General features: G+C 37.9%; 1 long non-coding RNA gene across 1 annotated transcript; it reads right to left on the reverse strand.

Annotated features, from left to right (window-relative positions):
- Positions 1 to 7084: 7084 nt before the first annotated feature.
- LOC148353605 (uncharacterized) lies at positions 7085 to 10299 on the reverse strand. The gene is made up of 3 exons (XR_015852515.1): positions 10196 to 10299; positions 9286 to 9416; positions 7085 to 8055 (listed from the first exon to the last, which is right to left on the reverse strand). It is a non-coding gene; the product is annotated as an uncharacterized LOC148353605 (long non-coding RNA).
- Positions 10300 to 10505: the final 206 nt, after the last annotated feature.

Genomic DNA, 10505 nt, shown 5'->3' on the forward strand with positions numbered 1-10505 from the left:
CTTTTTTTGTTTCTTGGTTTTTCTTTTTCTTTTCTTTTTTTTAATTTTACTTTTTTGCTTTCCCCCCCATTCTTTTTATTTTCCCCTCTTCCTTAAGTTCTGACTTTTCTGTTGCAATTTTGTTTTCTTCTGATTTTCTTTCTTTTTTTTGTCTTTTTCCTTTTATTTAATTTTTTTCCTTTCCCCCTTTGTTCTTTGATCCTTCTTTTTTTGTTTGTCTTTTAGTCTTTTTTTCTTTTCTTTTTATTCTTTTTATCTTTGTTCTCAAAAGGCTGAATAAAAATGAGAAGAAACATGCTGCTTTTTGGACACTTTTAGTGTCGGCAAATTGTATTCTTCCTTGGACTCGTTTTTGTTGTGCTACACCACATGTGTCAAACAAGCGGCCCGCGGGCCAGATCAGGCCCACCAATGGTTAAAATCCGGCCCGCAAGACAACAGTGAGAGAAGCGCAAGAGGAAAATGAGCTGTAGTTTTAAATATTTCTACCAGATGTCACCAAAGCCAGTTAACACTTGCAAAATAATTTTGGTAGTATTTCTCCATTTCTCTCTGACTCACTTCTTTTTTATTTATTTATCCCTCTTTTTCTTTCTCCTGTTCACTCTCTCTTTTTTCTCTTTCCTCTGTTTCTCTCTCACTCTCTAACTCTTTCTTTTTCTCTGTCTAGCTCTCTTTCTATTTTCTCTCTCTAATTTACACTTTAATTCTCTTTTCTTTCTTTCTCACCCTCTTTCTTTCCCTTTTTTGACCCCTCTCTCTCTCTCTCTCTCTCTCTCACCTCACTTTGTCTCTTTTTCTCCTGCTGACTCTTTTTCTTTCTGTCGTTTCACTTCTCTTATTCTTTTTATCTTTCTCTTGTATCACTTTCCGCCTTCTTCTCCATTCATATCTCTATTCTGCTCTCTCTTTTTCTCTCACTGTTACTCTGTCTCCCTTGTTCTCCCTATCTGTTTATCGCTCTCTCTTTCCCTCCCTCTCTTTCTCTGTCTTTTTCTCCCTCTCTCTTTCTCTTAAACTTACGAGTCCGGCCCCCGTGAGATTTTTTATAGCATTTGTGGCCCACAGCTAAAACAAGATTGCCACCCCTGTGCTACACAATACAGCACACTGTCCCTTTAAGGCGACCTAAAAAAAAACGGCGGAACTAAAACTGCAGTAGCGCCACATTCCAGGACATTACTTACCTGTAGTACTTTAGAGGGGGCTTTTAACACCAGACGCTGATTCTTTCCTGGAATTTTAATAGTGTGGCTACTGTGGTGAGAGGGTTAAACCAAGGTCAACATTGGCTGCAGCCACAAAGATGAGTCAAGAACAAACAAAGGAGAGGCCAAAATAAGCTGCAACTAACACGTTTACCGACGGTAGAATATGCTAGCAAAGCAGAAATTAAACTCAAATTTGTTGTCAGATACGACTTAAATCACTTTTGTAGCCTTACGAAAAAAGCTAAATAAGTTTGTGGAAAGTAATCTAAAAATAGCAGTCTTCTATTATGTGTGGCTCATGTGGATTGAAGATGTAGTACAAACTCGGTAAATAATATAACTAAATACAATTTAAATAGTTTATCATTCGTGTGTTAAGATTTAATGCTGCAATTCAATTAATTCATGTGCTTCTAGTGGGTTTTTAAGGGTTATTGTTCTATCTTCTTTATTCGTTATCCATTATCGGTCAGTTCATAATACACTACAAAGCCTAGGAGCCGGGACTGTGTTCTCTTCTTGACCAAAAGGGGGTAGTATAATATGGTAAAAAAACTGAATGGTACTTCATGTAAATGACTTCGTGAAATACTATAAAGCAGGAGTGGGCAAACTTTTTGATTTGCTGTTGTTATTTATTTTTGGTAAGCTCATTGGGACATTATATATATATATATATATATATATATATATATATATATATATATATATATATATATATATATATATATATATATATATATATATAATGTCCAAATTGTCCCTAGGTGTGACTGAGCGAGTGAGTTGTGTGTCCCCGTGTGCCCTGTGATTGGCTGGCAACCAGTTCAGGGTCTGTGACTTTGAATAAAAGATTGTGAAGCACAACTTATGTTTTGACAAGCTCGTCAGTCAGTTGAATTAAAGGCCAAAGAGGTGGTGGAAAAGCCATAATAATTATTGGCTGTGCTACATTATCGCAAACCGGCAATGTCTTCCAAACTGGGCAGAGAGCTAGCAATGATTGCTGATTACTGTCTCTGTTTTTTCTGTCCCCTATCCCCTTTTATCTTAAGAGGGTTTTTCTTTAAAAATATGCATGTCCCCAATGTACCAAGCAACAAATATGCCCATAGAGACACACGTTGTTAATACACCCACCAGCATATGCCGTATGGATACTCTTGTAGGAAAAAAAAGGCCCTCTGGGCCTCTGTTCCCTGACAGTACACCAGGGATCAGTTGTGACACAGTGACACTGATCCACTCATGTCACATACACAAACACACACACACACACACACACACACGTTTATTGTAGTCTTACAGCCATCATGAGCACTTGCATGTCATGGGATTTCATAAATGTATTTATTTTATTCATGCATCGAAGAGTAGTCACCTTCTTTGTTTTTATGTACTTGACCTCCAGAATGGTATTCCTCTCCCTGAAAATTGTGAGTAGAGATTGTCCTATTTTATTTTTCTCGGAAAAAACATGCGCACTGCGGGATGATTGTTTTTTAAGACGGGGGCGGGCAAAAACTAACAAAAAACCCCAATAAAAACAAGTATATATATATATATATATATATATATATATATATATATATATATATATATATACTGGACTGTCTCAGAAAATTAGAATATTGTGATAAAGTTCTTTATTTTCTGTAATGCAATTATAAAAACAAAAATGTCATACATTCTGGATTCATTACACATCAACTGAACTATTTCAAGCCTTTTATTATTTGAATATTGCCGATTTTGGCTTACAGCTGAAAAAAACTCAAAAATCCTTTCTCAAAATATAAGAATACTTCCTCAGACCAAGTAAAAAAAATTTTTTATAACAGCAAAACTAAATCAAACATTTGAAAATGTCCATTGATGCACTCAGTACTTTGTTGGGAATCCTTTTGCACGGATTACTGCATCAATCCGGCGTGGCATGGAGGCAATCAGCCTGTAGCATTGCTGAGGTGTTATTGATGCCCAGGATGCTTCGATAGCGGCCTTCAGCTCATTTGCATTTGCAGGTCTGGTGTCTTTCATCTTCTTCTTAACTATACCCCACAAATTCTCGATGGGGTTCAGGTCAGGGGAATTAGCAGGCCAATCAAGGACAGTGATGCCATGGTCAGTGCACCAGTTACTGGTGGTTTTGGCACTGTGGGCAGGTGCCAGATCATGCTGGAAAATGAAATCCTCATCTCCGTAGAGCTTTTCAGCAGATGGAAGCATGTAGTGCTCTAAAATCTCTTGGTACACAGTTGCATTTACTCTGGACTTGATGAAACACAGTGGACCAACACCAGCAGCTGACATGGCTCCCCAAACCATTGCTGACTGTGGGAACTTCACACTGGATTTCAAGCAACTTGGATTTTGCTCCTCTCCAGCCTTTCTCCAGACTCTGGCGCCTTGACTTCCAAATGAAATGCAAAACTTGCTTTCGTCTGAAAAGAGGACTTTGGACCACTCTGCAACTGTCCAGTGCTTCTTCTCCATAGCCCAAGTCAGACGCTTCTTCCGTTGTCTTGAGTTCAGAAGTGGCTTGACCATGGGAATACGGCTATTGTAGCCCATTTCCCGGACACGTCTGTGAACTGTGGCTTTTGATACCTGGACTCCAGCTTCAGCCCACTGTCTTTGAAGCTCCCCCAAATTTTGGAAGCGGCTCTTCTTCACAATTTTGTTAAGGCTGCGGTCATCTCTCTTGGTTGTGCAAGGCTTGAAATAGTTCAGTTGATGTGTAATGAATCCAGAATGTATGACATTTTTGTTTTTTTAATTGCATTACAGAAAATAAAGAACTTTATCACAATATTCTAATTTTCTGAGACAGTCCAGTATATATATATCTCATCTCATCTGCTGCACCGCTTATCCTCAGTAGGGTCGCGGGGGTGCTGGAGCCCGTCCCAGCAATCATCGGGCATTGGGCAGGGGACACCCTGAACTGGTTGCCAGCCAGTCGCAGGGCACACGGGGACTGACAACTCACTCGCTCAGTCACACCTAGGGACAATTTGGACCGGCCGATTCACCTGAAATGCATGTCTTTGGAATGTGGGAGGAAACCGGAGTGCCCGGAGTAAACCCACGCAAGCACGGGGAGAACATACAAACTCCGCACAGTAAGGCCGGGAGCTGGATTTGAACCCACGCAGGAGGTTCCCACGACCTCAGAACTGTGCCGCACACGCGCTAGCCACTGCGCCGCCGTGCTGCCCCATATATATATATATATATATATATATATATATATATATATATATATATATATATATATATATATATATATATATATATATATATATATATATATATATATATATATATATATATATATATATTTATTTATATATACACATATATGCATATATATATATACATATATACATATATATATGTATACATATATACATATATATATGTATACATATATATATATATATATATATATACATATATACATATACATATATACATGTATATATATATATATATATACATATATATATATACATATATATATATATATATATATATATATATATATATATATATATACATATATACATATATACATATATATATATATATATATATATATATATACATATATATATATATATATATATATATATATATATGCATATATATACATATACACATACATATATATACATATGTATATACATATATATATACACATACATATATATACATATGTATATACATATATATATATACATATACACATACATATATATACATATGTATATACATATATATATACATATACACATACATATATATACATATGTATATACATATATATATATACATATACACATACATATATATACATATGTATATACATATATATATATATATATATATATATATATATATATATATATATATATATATATATATATATATATATATATATATATATATATATATATATATATGGGCAGCACGGCGGCACAGTGGTTAGCGCGTGTGCGGCACAGTTCTGAGGTCGTGGGAACCTACTGAGAGGGTTCAAATCCCGGCCTTACTGTGCGTAGTTTGTATGTTCTCCCCGTGCTTGCGTGGGTTTCCTCCGGGCACTCTGGTTTCCTCCCACATTCCAAAAACATGCATGTTAGGTTAATTGGCCGGTCCGAATCGTCCCTAGGTCTGAATGAGCGACCGATTTGTCTGTCCCTGTGTGCCCTGTGACTGGCTGGCAACCAGTTCAGAGTGTCCCCTGCCCACTGCCTGAAGATAGCTGGGATGGGCTCCAGCACCCCCGCGACCCTACTGAGGATACGCGGTGCAGCTAATGAGATGATGGGAGGTCGGTGGTTCGCGCCCCGGCCGAGTCATTCCTAAGACTTAAAAAGTGGTCGGCGGCGCCCTCTGTTGGCTGCGGCTGCATCGGCTCGCTACAACGGGTCAGGTGCAATCGACATTTCGTTCTGTGTACATTGTTACACAGAATGACAATACAAGGAAATTATTATTATTATTATTATTATTATATCATATGTATATATATATATATACACTGTATATCCATTCATCCATGCATTATCTGTACCGTTTTTCCTCATTGGGGTTGCAGGGGTGCTGGAGCCCAGCCATCTTCGGGCAGTGGGCAGGGGACACCCTGACCTGGTTGCCAGCCAGTCACAGGGTGTCACCTGCCCTCTGCCCAAAGATAGCTGGAATAGGCTCCAGGAAACATGGGGAATGCAATATTTTTTTGTTGAGTACGGGGGCTCCCCGACAATGTCTTGTTTGCACAGAGAAAATTTTGGAACACCACAAATTTTTTTTAGCCCTACGTAAATTGAGTCTAAGACCCCTAGTTTACGCCATGTTATTGAAAAGGGCGATTTGGCTTGCACCGCTCCCATTTGGCCAGCTGAGGCCATGCTTTCTCCAAACTGCGCTGTTCTGACTGCAGAGCTGTAAATGGGTCAGTAATGGAGGAGACTTCTCATTTGCAAATAGAGAAAAAAAATACCCACCAAGCTCAGTGCTTTTAAATGCTGGCTTAGTAACTAGAATCAATTCACAATTGGATATCTAATCAAGCAAACACACACACACACACACACATACAATAGGGATGCACAAAAATATAAAATGTCAAATCATATTGAGTACATACAATGCAATCCAATAATTTCATTCCAATCACTGGGCAAAATACCATGAGTTATCCAGCTCTAGCATTTATAATGATTGTAATTACCCCGTTTTTATCTTCAGTTCCAAACCTAATTTAACAGAAGATACTAATGGCTATTCCTTAGATACGCACTTGAACCTTAAATGTATTATTCAAAGGTCTTAAAAATGCCACAGAAGTAATCAACATTGGGTTGTTGATAGAAGTGGCTTTAAACACTCCCGTAACGTTTTAAATTGGATTTCTTGTGGCCTACTTAATTACATTTTGGTTTTCAGATTTATATACAGGGTTATACAAGTAGTTTATAAACAGGATATCCCCCAAAAATATCAACTTTTTTTGCAGCTAATACCTCAATTGTTTATTCTTTGTCTATTGAATAAACTCATTGAACCAAATGATGGCAGCCAGGCTTGACTTTGAACGAAGGATTTTTTAAAAAATTCTACTGGAAATATGAAAAGGCATTACAGGTGCAAAAACCATTTAGGAGGTTATATAAACAAAGAATAACCAACACAAACTATCATCACTCGAATTAGGGATAAGCTTGAAGCTGATGGAATTGTTCAGGGCGTCCATTAGTATTGCCGAAGACCACGTATATCGACAACCCTCAGGAAAGAAGAAAGAATACTGGAAACGTTTTAACGAAGTCTAAGAAAGTTTTTGCAGCAGGCATTTGGCAGGCATTTTAAAATCATCCATCCATCGCATTATAAAACGTTGTCAAGTTACATTCCACGATTAGTCCATGGGCTGAATAACGATGATCCAGACTGAAGAGTACAGAATTACGAGTGGTACTTGTAACGATGTAACAAAGATGCACATTATCTACAAAGATTGTGTAAAATGATGAGGCCACATTCCAATTGAATAGTTTGATGAACAAACACAATTGCACCTACTCAGAATCTATGTAATAATTGACCACACCATGTTAATTTACTAGTAAGTAAAGGTATTCCCAGCTTTTTTTTCCCCACTGGGCACAGAACCTGTAGTGTTCCTCACCACAATTATCACCAAATTCTGCAAAAGAGAGATTTAGTCACAAAGTTGAGTCATCTGGCTTGTTTGCAGTAGAGCTTTGAGGTAATTGAAGGAAAACAACACTTTCGAAATGGCAAATCCCGTTACCAGAACAAGTGAGCCGGGCGCCGGAACAGACAGAGAGTGTAGTGCTTGGAGGAAGGCGACTGTGGCTTTTTCACGTGTATCATTGTTTGTATAATTTTGTCCGTGCAGCTCCTTGTTAGCGTTGGAACTGCAGAGGGCTTTCCTGTTTTTATGATCCCGGTTGGTGCTCGTTGGCTGCCCACGTATCCTTTTTGGCCGGCGTAGCTGTTGCCACTTTTTGTTGACGGTTCCAGGTTAGCCTGGCTGCTCACTGCGGGTTTTTTTTTCATCATCAAGCCTGACGTTACCTATGGTTTTGCCGTGCATCTTGGTTTATTCCAGCCCGACTTTGTGTTTGTTGTCATAGCCGTTGCCGCTTTTCGTTGTTGGTTCCTGGTTATTCTGGCTGCTCAACTGTGTGTTTTTTGGTCGGCCAGCCTTGTATTGTTCTGCCATCTCTGTTGCCGACTCTCCGTGTGTATTTTTTCGGATAGCTCCTTTTTGGCTGCTTGCCCTTTTTTGTATCTTCACTGCATCCACCTTTGACACAACAACAAGGCATTCTACACAAATGTACTTAAACTTAGCAGTTCTAACCCCTTCGACTAATAGATACGTAAAACAATATGGTGACTTTCACTACTGTGAGGAGATAAATAATCCACAAATTTCTTTTAACAACAGATAGTTAGGGCCATTCTTCGGAAACACACTTAACCATTGAGTCAATTATCCAAAGTTCTTAAAAATGCCACAAAGTAAAAAACATTGGAGTGTTGATAAAAGCAGTTTTAGATTTGACATTTTGTGGCCTAGTTACTTACTATTTGATTTTCAGATTTATAGTTTTTATACAGAGTGTCATCAAACATGTTTGACTTTATTTGGTCATTATACTTTGTTAATTTCAGATTCGGCGGATAATGTCAAGCTTGTGCATAAAAAAACCCGAATAAATCTGAAAACACTCTGGAAAGCTGACATGCAAAGACGTGCTAGGGAATCTTTGTGTAGAACACTTGGCACCCAAGCTTTATTCTTACATTTGCAGAATTTTTCAAAACAATTTTATTGGGACGAACGTAAGCATAGTACCCACCATTCTTACGCCAAAATCAAATCTCGATAAGAAAGAAAAGTGTATTGGCTTTTTACTGTCAACGTATGGATACATTTTTGGGACACCCTCTACAAGTCTATAGGTATTTTTGACCAAAAGCAAGTCTCTGTCCAGGTGTAAACCATAGTTCGATGTGTGGCCTGTGAAAGGGATATGTTCGCCCTGATGGTGGGCGTACAGAGACGCTCCTTTGTTTCCTGGCATGTCTCACATACTTTTAAGAGGCCAGATAAGCTGCAGGACCATGAAACACTGCTTTATGTTTAGGTTCTGTAACATCCTAGAGAGGGCCGAGTGAATTCAAGGCAAAAAAAAACCCTCTGGCGACTAGGAGGAATGGCTCGATGAAGATGATTAAACGACTTGATACAAATTAGTCCTGTCATTGCAACACAACTTTACCAAAACTATCAGTTTGTAATATATCATGGGTAGTATACTTGTTACTGAAAAATAGGAATTAGTTGTAGTTACTTCATTTAATGAGTAATTCAGTTATCCACAGATTACTGACACCAAAAAGTAGCACACTGCTCAGAAAGTAACTGTCTAGTTACAAATTACTGTATATCCTTACAGAAGCCAACCATCTAAAACTGCTTTAAAAAAGCAACATAATAAAATGAATAAAAGAAAATGTGTACACTAACCTGTGGACGTAGTGAACCCTTTAGATTTCTTGGCTTGTGCAATCTTGAGAGCTTGCAAACAAACACTTAGCCAAGACACTCCAGATCCATTTTGTCTCTTGGCTAGAAACAACTTGAAGATCTCCCTCTCACTTTCCAAGATGTTTTTTTTTATCCAGGCATGGTGTATTGCAAAAAAAGAAACATTTTACAGATAAAAATACCAAATTCGGCACACGCTTAAAGTAAATTTTGCCCCTTTGGTTGCCTCATTGATTTCCTGTTGATTTGAAATTCCTTTATAAGCCACGCCCTTTCCCCTGTACTGCCATTCCCTACCCTACTGCTGACACACAGCCAAGCATGCGCATGTAAGGTAAACCTCTGATTTCAGTATTTTATTTTATAGTTTCAATTTCAGCAAAAGGTGTGAGTATATACAATGGGGATAATTTCACCATGTAAATACATTTAGCAACATCATACCCTGTGGTTGAGATAGTGCCAGCATAACTGCATTTAGTTGTACTTTGTAGGTAAATATAAACATTGTGAGCTGGTGGAATCAAGGATTGTATGTGACAATATATTAGGGATGCAGGAGTGTTCAGCAATCAGAGGACATGGTACGTTATGATCTGCATTTAATGAGTATCATAATACTATAGCACAGTAATGTACCATGTAGTAACAACAGTTGAGTTACTAAGTTTGATTATTATAAGTTTGATTATGTTTTGTAATACTTTAATCCCAACATTAATTATATGTGCTTAAATGATTTTTTTTCTGGGGGGGATGTTGGTAAGGTAACATGTTCCAAAATAATACTCTTCCCCTTTAAAACTGCAAAATGACGCTACTACAAATCAATCAAAGCATGCGTTCCGGTCGCCTGAGTAATGATTAATTTGTGTGTGTCACCACTCACTTTGTCACGGATGAACACAGCCAAGGGAAATGTATAATCCGGTACACCAGCTACGAACTGTGTGGCGGACCTTTGCTGCCAACCAGTCACTGTGACATCATCGCCCATTATTGTGTGGGTCCAATCCATCAGCAACCGTAAAAATAAGGAATAACAAGTAAATGTATGCCTAACTGAACTGCAGCAGTTAAAATGTCAAAAAATAAGAAATATTCATTCCTCCGGTCAGCTGCTATTAATTTCTACAAGGGATTGGAAAGTACTTATAGAAGATGGCGGTGAAGGGTTGATATCAGCCTGATACTAATGT

Source organism: Urocampus carinirostris, chromosome 13, assembly GCF_059441175.1.
Source record: "Urocampus carinirostris isolate Australia breed hairy pipefish chromosome 13, RoL_Ucar_1.0, whole genome shotgun sequence".
In the NCBI taxonomy this organism is placed as follows: Eukaryota; Metazoa; Chordata; class Actinopteri; order Syngnathiformes; family Syngnathidae; genus Urocampus; species Urocampus carinirostris.